We start from the raw sequence: 10,000 nt of genomic DNA on the forward strand, positions 1-10,000 counted from the left end.
AGTGCACATTTTATAGCCTTACAAGTAATTCAGAAGACTTTAACGTTCTCAAGAAAATTCTTATTAATTTAGTGATACCTTCACTTATCAAAATAAGTATTTCAAATATCTTTTTTTTTTTTATTTATTTATTCGTTATCTCTAGAACTGTCTAATGTCCTGATCACGGGATTAAATAATGTATGATGTAGCAGGGAAACCACGTATAGATTCGAGGGAGGATACTTTAAATATTGTTCTTACTATAGCCTATTTCAATAACAGTAAGAAACGCATACATTTCAAATGAAGGAAAGGGTTATTCAGTAATGTTCCCATCCGTTTTATTCATTAGATGAACCAAAAATGGTTTACACTGATTCGTTTGTAAGTGTAAATATAGGTAGGCCTAACATTCGTATATGTGCATTTTACTTTTAAACATATTTACATCTTTATCCTCTTCAGCAAAACAATATAACCGATAACTTCTCGAACTTCCACTCCATCTATTATATTCAATATCCGTTGACAAACTTCTGTGAAGTTAGAAACCGCTTCGGTGTCGGTTAAGCCCTTCTAACAGAGACTAAATAGGTCGTAATTCCTCTTAAAGTGTAAAGTTCAAAACATTTTTTTTTGAACTGTTAGTTGTTTTAATATCAACCTCGCATCTACAACTACAACCAAACTATAACTACAGCTGAACTGTAAACACAACAGGCATTGTAACATTACTGGCGTGGTGTAGAAGTTGAGTGTTGGGCGCCATGTTAGAAAGTTAGTAACGTCTTGTTGAACACAGCTTACATACCACGCCACCGAGGAAAAAAACAAAGATACGGGGAAATAGGTACATTATACATAACTCTCGCCATTATTCGCGATATAGTATTGTTATATTAATGAAAATATCCCATTTGAAGACATCTGTTAACTAAAATTCTATTCAACATCATGAAAGCACCGATGCTCAGACTATATATTATCATGTAAGTCTCTAAGAGTCTAAGTTTAATGTACTGTTAATTGAAATGCTTTTGAAATATTCCACTCAAAGCATTGTTCAACAGTAAAACCGGACCGTTTTTAAAGCAGTTTAAAGCACTCCTGAACAAAAATGTCACCTGTTTTGAAAGGCTGTATTTTTAAGTTATTTAACGACTCCAATAAACATATTGACACAACCCTGAATTTTATTTTCGGAGCATATCCATGGGCAATCGTCAGAGTAACCTAATGGTATAAAACCTTAAAGCAACATTATAAAGTTAGTAAAGAATGGCCAACACAATGATCTAAATCTGCTTAAAAATAGACTCATAATGATATTCAAATGGCCCTATAGGCATCCCACGCTGTAGTGTACAATCCTCCGAAAACTATCTATCGGCCTAAAAGCCGAACCACCTAACTTTTGATTGCGTAATTAAAGTGATGTTACTGGCTCATTTCGCTCTGATTTACGGCTATGAATACATAACGAAGGCTGAAGGGGGGGGGGGCGGTCAGGGATATTTTTAGGCAAATGCGAATAATTCTAGCAGAGAAGTTAACGTAAAAATAAAAAAAAAATAAAAACAGGAACGGGTAAAATGATTGTTGATAGGTTAGGTCATGTTATGCCGGAGTCAGTGAGACACCACGAGCTACATTTCATGGATTTACTTTAGAAATTAGAGAGTAAAGATACATTTATGTGGACTAATTACTAAGTTAGGGTGAGGCAGTGTTGTATAAGTTTACTTATGATTAGTATTTATTGTGGGGTTAAACCAGCAATAATCGATTATTAAAATTACGGATTGGCAACGATTTGGAACACTGGTTGAGATTCGGTTGTTTGAAACTCGAAAGAAGTTTATAAATCACTCAGTTGTAACGACGCCTCATTGTAGTCTTTATAATTTGTGTGTTGGTATCTTAGCGTGTTTATTAATTCTTCGTTAAGTGAAGCATATAAAATCGAGAGGATAATCAAGCTTATTTGACAAGATAAAACGGTGATGGGTTTTGCAGGAACGGCAGATCAAGGTACGTTTAGGTCTTACAAAACCTGGAATTTATTTGTTAGAGAGAGAGAGAGAGAGAGAGAGAGATTTGTTATTTCTGTTGCTCAAGAACGGCCAAACGGAATTTGAGGAAAATGGGTGGAAAAAAGTAGGTGGTTTTCTTGACAAATCGGTTGTATATAAAGTTTTAGCCATTTTATCAATTGCTATGGGGGGGGGGGGGGGTTTAATGCCACCAGTAAACCCCACACTGTGCTCTGTAGGCGTTACCGAGGTGTTTTTGCTAGTTTCGTTTTAACTTTTTTTTTCTATATTACTTTGGACCCAATTTTATAATTGTGGCTATTATCTGTTTACGCTATTTATTATTGTTATTCTGAATTGATTTTATCAATGAATGAAAACTAAAAATTTATAAGATAACATCATAGGTCTACTCGTACATGGGTCATCATACAGAGCATGCAGAATATTATTATTATTATTATTATTATTATTATTATTATTATTATTATTATTGTTGACGAAATAATAATTTTTATTTTTTCGTCCAAGGATAGGCCTGCGTTGGGTACTTTCAAAGGTGAAACGAATATTTAAGATTATATACAAATTGCTACTTTCCTCTTCCAGTTGCGCCATCGAACGTGGTTTTGCTCTGTTGTGAAACGACACACACACACACACACACACACACACAAGGCGGCCTTTAACCTTAGAGCAGTAGCGCCAACTAGCCAACTTTCAAATCCGATTTATTGTAGTCTTTAGCCTCTCTCTCTCTCTCTCTCTCTCTCTCTCTCTCTCTCTCTCTCTCTCTCTCTCTCTCTCTCAAATGGAAGCCAATCTGGTGACAACGTCATTTGAAACACATTTTCGATGACAACAGTTAAAGACGTTGAATTTGAAATCGGGAGAATTCTGATTGTAACTTTCATATTGGCTTTGATGTGCAAAGAATGTTATTATAATGGCTTTGATTATTATTGATAAACTTATTCATATTCCATTTATTTATGGAATACAACACATTTGACATCACGCTATTCCACTGCAGGACAAAAAGCCTCACACACATACTTCCACTCGGGTCTGGTTGTGGTCTTTCCATGTCCGTCTATACCCAAGAAATTTCCTTAGTTCGTCGATCCATCATCTTCTCTTCCTTCCCCTGTTTTGTTTGCAATCTCTAGGGACCCATTATGTTATTCTTAATATCCATCTATTGTCTTCCATTCTCATTTCATGTCCTGTCTATGTCCATTTTTCTTACATGCTGTTAGAATATCCTCTACTTTAGTTTGCTTTTGTATCAATGTTGCTCTTTGTCTGTCTCTTAGTTATTTCCATAATTATCTATTTTTTTTTTTTTGAGTTGTAACTAGCTTATATTCCAAGACTAGAAAGTCTTCAAGTTTCTGATATATATGCATATAGGCCTACACTAATTCATAATTATATGTGGGTTTAGGCGTTTAAAAAAATTCATCCAGCAAATTGTAATTGCCAACTTTGCCGTTAGGTAATTTTAGTTAGTAAATTGAATACGAGATTACATCTTCCATTTCTTTGATTAAATATACATTTATTAACGAACTCTTCTCTGCCAGCCTAGATTTTAGCAATAATACTATGTGTAGCAGTTGCTTATGCCAACATTTCATGCCCCCTGTTTCTGTTTGTTAAGACATAGGCACAAATTTTATCAAATATGTTTTTATAGGTGTGTTTAAGGATACTTGTTATTCTTCTAACCTTTTTTACATATTCTTTTTAGTCATTTGAGGAGTTTTCAGTTGATAATAGACAATAGGGTGGCTGTGCCATACTAGTTTTAACGGGCCACTGTAGTCTTTAGCTATTTTATTGTTTGGTACGTAACATTTTTTACAATCTTTGCTACAGAATTAATTGTTTTGGTTATTCTTGATATCGAGATATTTGTTATATAAAGACTGGCAGACACCATATATGCACATATTGAGAGAGAGAGAGAGAGAGAGAGAGAGAGAGAGAGAGAGAGAGAGAGAGAGAGAGGAGAGAGAGAGAGAGAGCAAATCAGTTATAAATTTGAGACATCCATTTGGCTAAGGTGGTTGGGGTTAATGCCACCAGTACACCGTATATTGCGCGATGTAAGCATTAACTAGGTGTTTTAGCTGCATTGCTTCAACCCCCACATCTGAAATCGTTCAGGCGTTCTTCTGTTTTACTGGCTAGCCTCTCTACTTTACATTATGCCAATTTTTCATAAATGTTGTCAGTTTAACCCTTTAATATTATTATTCTGTATAGATTTTATGAACGAATGAAAACTAAATTGTACAAGATAACAATAGCATAGGCCTAGCCTTCCATGTATCATCACTTTTATTATGTGGAAAAAAAAATAATTTACGTAACAGTGTAGTTGTTGTTGTTGTTGTTGATGTTATGATTATACTATAGTCTTGTAGCTTCTAGATACATAACTTCAGATTTTGACCTGGACTGCTTCAAAGATGTGTTTTATGGGTGATCAGTAAGTGTTTTCTCTTTCACCTGTTGAAGTCAACAAAGGGATAATAAGTGTTTTCAAAAGAGTTTAAAAAAACAAAAAAATCCTTTTTGGTGACACATGTGTTTTGAAATTGGGAGACTTCTAATCTGAACCTTCTTCATATTGGCTTCAACGTTTGTAAGTTGATGAGCAAGGAACGTTGTCATGACTTTGATGGTTATTTATTAATGTATTTTTTTTGGGGGGGGGGCAAAATACAATGTAATTGCAACAAAATTATATGTGCATATATACGCACCCAATTATATATATATATATATATATATATATATATATATATATATATATATATATATATATATACAATTACTAATGAGTAGGGATTAACGTGCTGTACTAGTCAGGGGCACTCATAATAGGTTGGTTTGTTGTGAGCAGTCAGTCTCCCACCATCGCCAATCCGCAGTTGGCTAGCGTGGGGATAAAAAGTGGCCAAACCCAAAAAATAAATTACTACTACTACTACTACTAAGCTACAACCCTAGTTCAAAAAGCAAAATGCTGTAAATCCCAAGGGCTCCAGCAGGGAAAAATAGCCCAGTGAGGAAAGGAAATAAGGAAATCAATAAACTACAAGAGAAAACTAGAAAATTCAGAATAAAATATTTTAAGAGCAGTAACAAGATTAAACTAGATCTTTCATATATAAACTATAAAAAAAAACTTCTAAAAACAAAAGGAAGAGAAAGAAGGTAAAACAGCTTGCCCGATTGTACCTTCAAGCAAGATAACTCTAACCCAGTTGATATGTTTGAGGCTTTTGTCCTGCAGTGAACTACTAACAGCTGTATTTGTTGTGTATTCTAATTAATATTTATAGGCCCATTTATATTGCATTCTAGAAATGCATTCTTCCACTAAATTATTTATTACTAACTTTGTTGTTTAGGTAATTTGTATCAATAATTGAATACGAGTTTACTTCTTCCGTTTCTGTGAATTGAATACAGTATACATTCATCAACTAAATGATTTTTGTCAGACAGAATTTTATATTTTCAATATTTTGTGCTATTCATGTTCTAATATCAGTGCGTTCTGTAACTTCTCTTTGCTAAATTCCACTCCCTAACTTTGTCAAATTTATTGTTTTTGTTTAGGATAATTTTCATTATTATTATTATTATTGATTTTTAATTTTTTTTTTATTTTTAGTTATTTGAGGCATTTTCAGTTAACAATAGACAATGAGGTGGTCATACTCTCTACACTACCACGATCTTTAATCTTCCTCCTTTAGATTATTGTTTTCTTATTAGGAAGATTGCCCTTAATCAAAGTCTCTCTCTCTCTCTCTCTCTCTCTCTCTCTCTCTCTCTCTCTCTCTCTCTCTCTCCTCGGTAATAGCGTTAAACAGCCCCCACTTGCGTCAGAAACTTTTTTTTTTATAAATTGAGCAAATCTCTTTTAAGTTTAGATTACATATCGGACCAAGTCTTCTTCCGCCTCCCTCTTTTTTCACCAATCCTTATTTTTCCCTCCTTTCCCCCCCCCCCCTCCCCCCTCTCCCCCTCCCCATTTTTTCCCGTTTAGCTTTTAAATAGTTGGAGGGTGTTTTTGAAGAGGAACCGTTTAATCGGAGTTCTGTAATTGGTCTTGTCTGTTTTTTTCCTCACAGTTCAAGAGGATGATAATGGAGGCTTCTTTTAGATGTTGTTTTTGCTCGTTTGTTGGATGTATGCAGGTTTCACGCTTTGAATTCTCCAGTGTTTGGAAATTATTATTTTTGTGTGTGTATATATATATATATATATATATATATATATATATATATATATATATATATGTCTATCTATCTATCTATCTATCTATCTATCTATCTATATATATATATATATATATATATATATATATATATATATATATATATATATATATATATATTGCAAGGGTTGGCTGTAGAGATGAATAAGAAGTCACCGTCATATCCTTTATCTACCTAATCAGACACAAACTCAACGACACTTCCGAACATAGTCGCTTCATGAATATACAGTGAATGCTCATCAGCACTCTATCAGACCCTTCATACACCTTGCGGTATTCTCACTTATGTACGTATTCCTGCATCTTCCTGTTCTTTCCACATGACCAATCCAGCTCAAAAAATGTGAGTAATACTTTCACTTGTTAAGTCTTCTATATCTTCTGCATACATATATATTTCTCTCTCTATCAATTTGTCTTGTGCATCATATGCTCCAAAATTAGTTCATATGAAAAGCTTCAACCTTCTCTTCTTATTTCTCGTTCCAAATTAATTTTCCTTTTTCTTATTCTCTTCGACAATCCCTTCATGTATTCCCACTTTGGATTCTAGGTCAATTCATTTTGGAGACTTGGCTCTCTTCCAATCTTCTATTATAGTTCTCCAGGTTACATTTATGAATCAACCATTTCCATTATTCTACCATTCTTTTTAGCGTTCATTATACCACCTCCTTGCGTTTATCTACTCGCATTACCTTAATCTTGCTCACATTTACTCTTAACTTTACTCGTGAAGATATCAAAACTTTCCAGCTTCCACAGTTTTTTCTTCTATGTCGCTTTTAAATACATTATCCTCTGCAGTTATCAACTATTCCACTTCCCCTTCACAACTTCCCACCTATATACTCTACTTTATCGGACCTCTTGCATCACCCTCCATTCACAGCAAGTATATCACATCAGAAGTTTCCGTAGATTAATTATGCTGTGTCATAATTAAACCACGGAAACTTCCTATTGAAGTTCGACTTACGTCCAATTCAAGTTACACCCAGTTTCGCCATCTCTATCTTGGTCGTAAGTCGACGACTGATAAGAAACCCTCGATGGAAAGAGTACGGAAATGAATTATGTCAGACTCCATATAGGATGAAATAAACCAATTACTATCCTGCTTACATAATTCCAAAAATGCTCAACTTCAATCATAAAAAACATTCAACTACTCTTAACAACCTGTCATCTTAGCCATAAATTCTAAATTCCCAAATTGGCTATCTATTGATTCTATTATATGATTAGGTCAAAGTATACCATATGCGTTTTTTTTTTCTCTTTTAGTTATAATTTTCAAATAACTATATTATTAAAAAAAACTTAATCCTTGTACCCAAGTCCTTGTCTAAACAGATTGTTCTACCTTTATATTCTCTCTTTGATAATTGTTTAAAGGTTTAAAGGCCATTCATGAATGGCAGAGGCAAGGGATAATGACATTGCCCTATCAAGTAGGACAATGCCCTAGAGAATGACCATATATACACATATGATCAGCGCCCAAGCCCTCTCTCCACCCAAGCTAGGACCAAGGAGGGCACGGCAATGGCTGTTGATGTTGTTGATAGAACTATAGGCTTGCAAGGCTGGTGAGGTTGCAGCCACCAAAGGAACTGTCAAGTTTCAGCGTGACTCGAACCCCAATCTGGCATTCAACAGTCAGTGACTTTACCGCATCAGCCATTATAACTTATTTTACTTTCACCATCAGGAGAGTAGAATAATCTTGTCTGGGATACTAAATAAAGCTTTACCATGTAAAATTTTAAGGTGGGTTCACACAATCGAATGGTTCTTCGATCGCGGTTCGATAGATAAGTGTTTGAAGTGATGTTCGAACGTATGAACGGGGTATTTGGTTGTCAAACGCGTTTGTCGAACGTTTCGAAGAATGTCTGTTCTCGCCTGACTTTTGTGGGCGGGGCTTCATTGCCCACAAATCTTATACATTTGTGGCTGACTCCACCTCTTCGAACCGTTTGACAAGCAGGTTCGACAACCGGGTTCCACGAATCGCTTGCCTGTGTAGATCACGCTTTAGTTCCAATCATTATCTTCAAACCACAGGACAATTGTTCATTTTTAGGGTTGTGGTGGCCGATGTGATAACGTCTCTGACTGGTGAAAACCAGACTGGGGTTGAAGTCCCGCTCAAACACGTTGGTTTCTTTGGCCGCTGCAAGCTCGCCATCCTTTTGGGCTAAGGAAGGGGGTTTGGGGAAGCCTATAGGTCTATCTGTTGAGTCATCAACCGCCATTGTCTGGCCTTCCTTGGTTCTAGCTTGGGTGGAGAGGGGGCTTGGGTGCTGATCATGTGTGTATATATGGTCAGTCTCTAGGGCATTATCATGCTTGCTAAGCCAATGTCACTGTCCCTTGCCTCTTCCATTCATGGGCGGTCTTTAAACCTTTAAACCTGTTCTTTTGGCACCTTTCCCTTACTCAAAGAAACCTTACAAACCCTGGTCAGCCACTCCGTCAGAATTTATCACCATAAGGCAACATCTTGTATTCCATGAACTAGCGTCATTCCTTTCCTCATCTCCTTACTTCCAATATTTTCTTCCCCATAAGTCAATTCCAAAAGTAGTCTGATCATATCATATATTCAATCATATTAACCATTCTAAGAAGTGCGTCTCTTAGCTCCGCCTCTCTTCTATTGTAAACACTCTCACCATCCACCTTTTGCACCATTCACGTCCAAATTCACTTATTCTGTGAATCATCTGTTCAGTGAATTTTTCCAGCGTTTACTTCCCTGCCTAAATCGTTTTTCCTTTACATTTTCGTCTGGGAGAGTATTTGTTTTGAGTGTGTCTTATACGTATTTGGACAAAAATAAAAAAAACATTTATTTCTTCAGATTTTAGTACCTATTTTTTCAGAAACTCAAAAAGTGAGAAAAATATTATAAACTAAACCACGTATGGCTGTTATTTCCCCTAGGTTGATCTCTCTCTCTCTCTCTCTCTCTCTCTCTCTCTCTCTCTCTCTCTCTCATGCCATTTGATGCATAATTTCACTTCCTTTTAATCCTCTTTTTATTTGTTGTTATTTTCTCTTTACATTCAATCCATAAAGCTTTGTCCATTCTCTCTCTCTCTCTCTCTCTCTCTCTCTCTCTCTCTCTCCTCTCTCTCTCTCTCTCTCTCTCTCTCTCTCAATTTTCAGGAAGTTTTCCCGGAAAATATTTCAAAGTTCTGAGCTATTGTCTGACCGTGAAAGAATTTGTAAGTCCTCCCGTAGAGGTATTTGCTCTTCGTTCTAATTGTATTTTTGATTTTTTTTGGTGTGTTTGTTATTGTGTTTGTTACCAGGATTTCGTCCAAAGATTCATCTTTTCACTGACAGTAAGGATTAGATCATAAGAGGGAGTAATTGTAACTTATTTGGGAAAGACAAAATTAAATATTTTGAGGTTTGGATGGGTGGGGGATCTTTATAAGCTTTTTGTTATTATTACCAGCTAAGCTACAACCCTAATTGGAAGAGCACGATGTTATAAGCTCTGTAAGGGCTCCAACAAGGAAAGTAGCCCACTGAGGAAAGAAATAAGGAAACAGGTAGAATATTGTGCCTGAATGTACCCTCAAGCAATAGAGTTCTAACCCAAGACATTGGAAGACCATGGTTCAGAGGCTATGGCACTACCCAAGACTAGTGAACAATGATTTCA

The sequence above is a fragment of the Palaemon carinicauda genome, chromosome 25 (assembly GCF_036898095.1).
Source record: "Palaemon carinicauda isolate YSFRI2023 chromosome 25, ASM3689809v2, whole genome shotgun sequence".
NCBI lineage: Eukaryota > Metazoa > Arthropoda > Malacostraca > Decapoda > Palaemonidae > Palaemon > Palaemon carinicauda.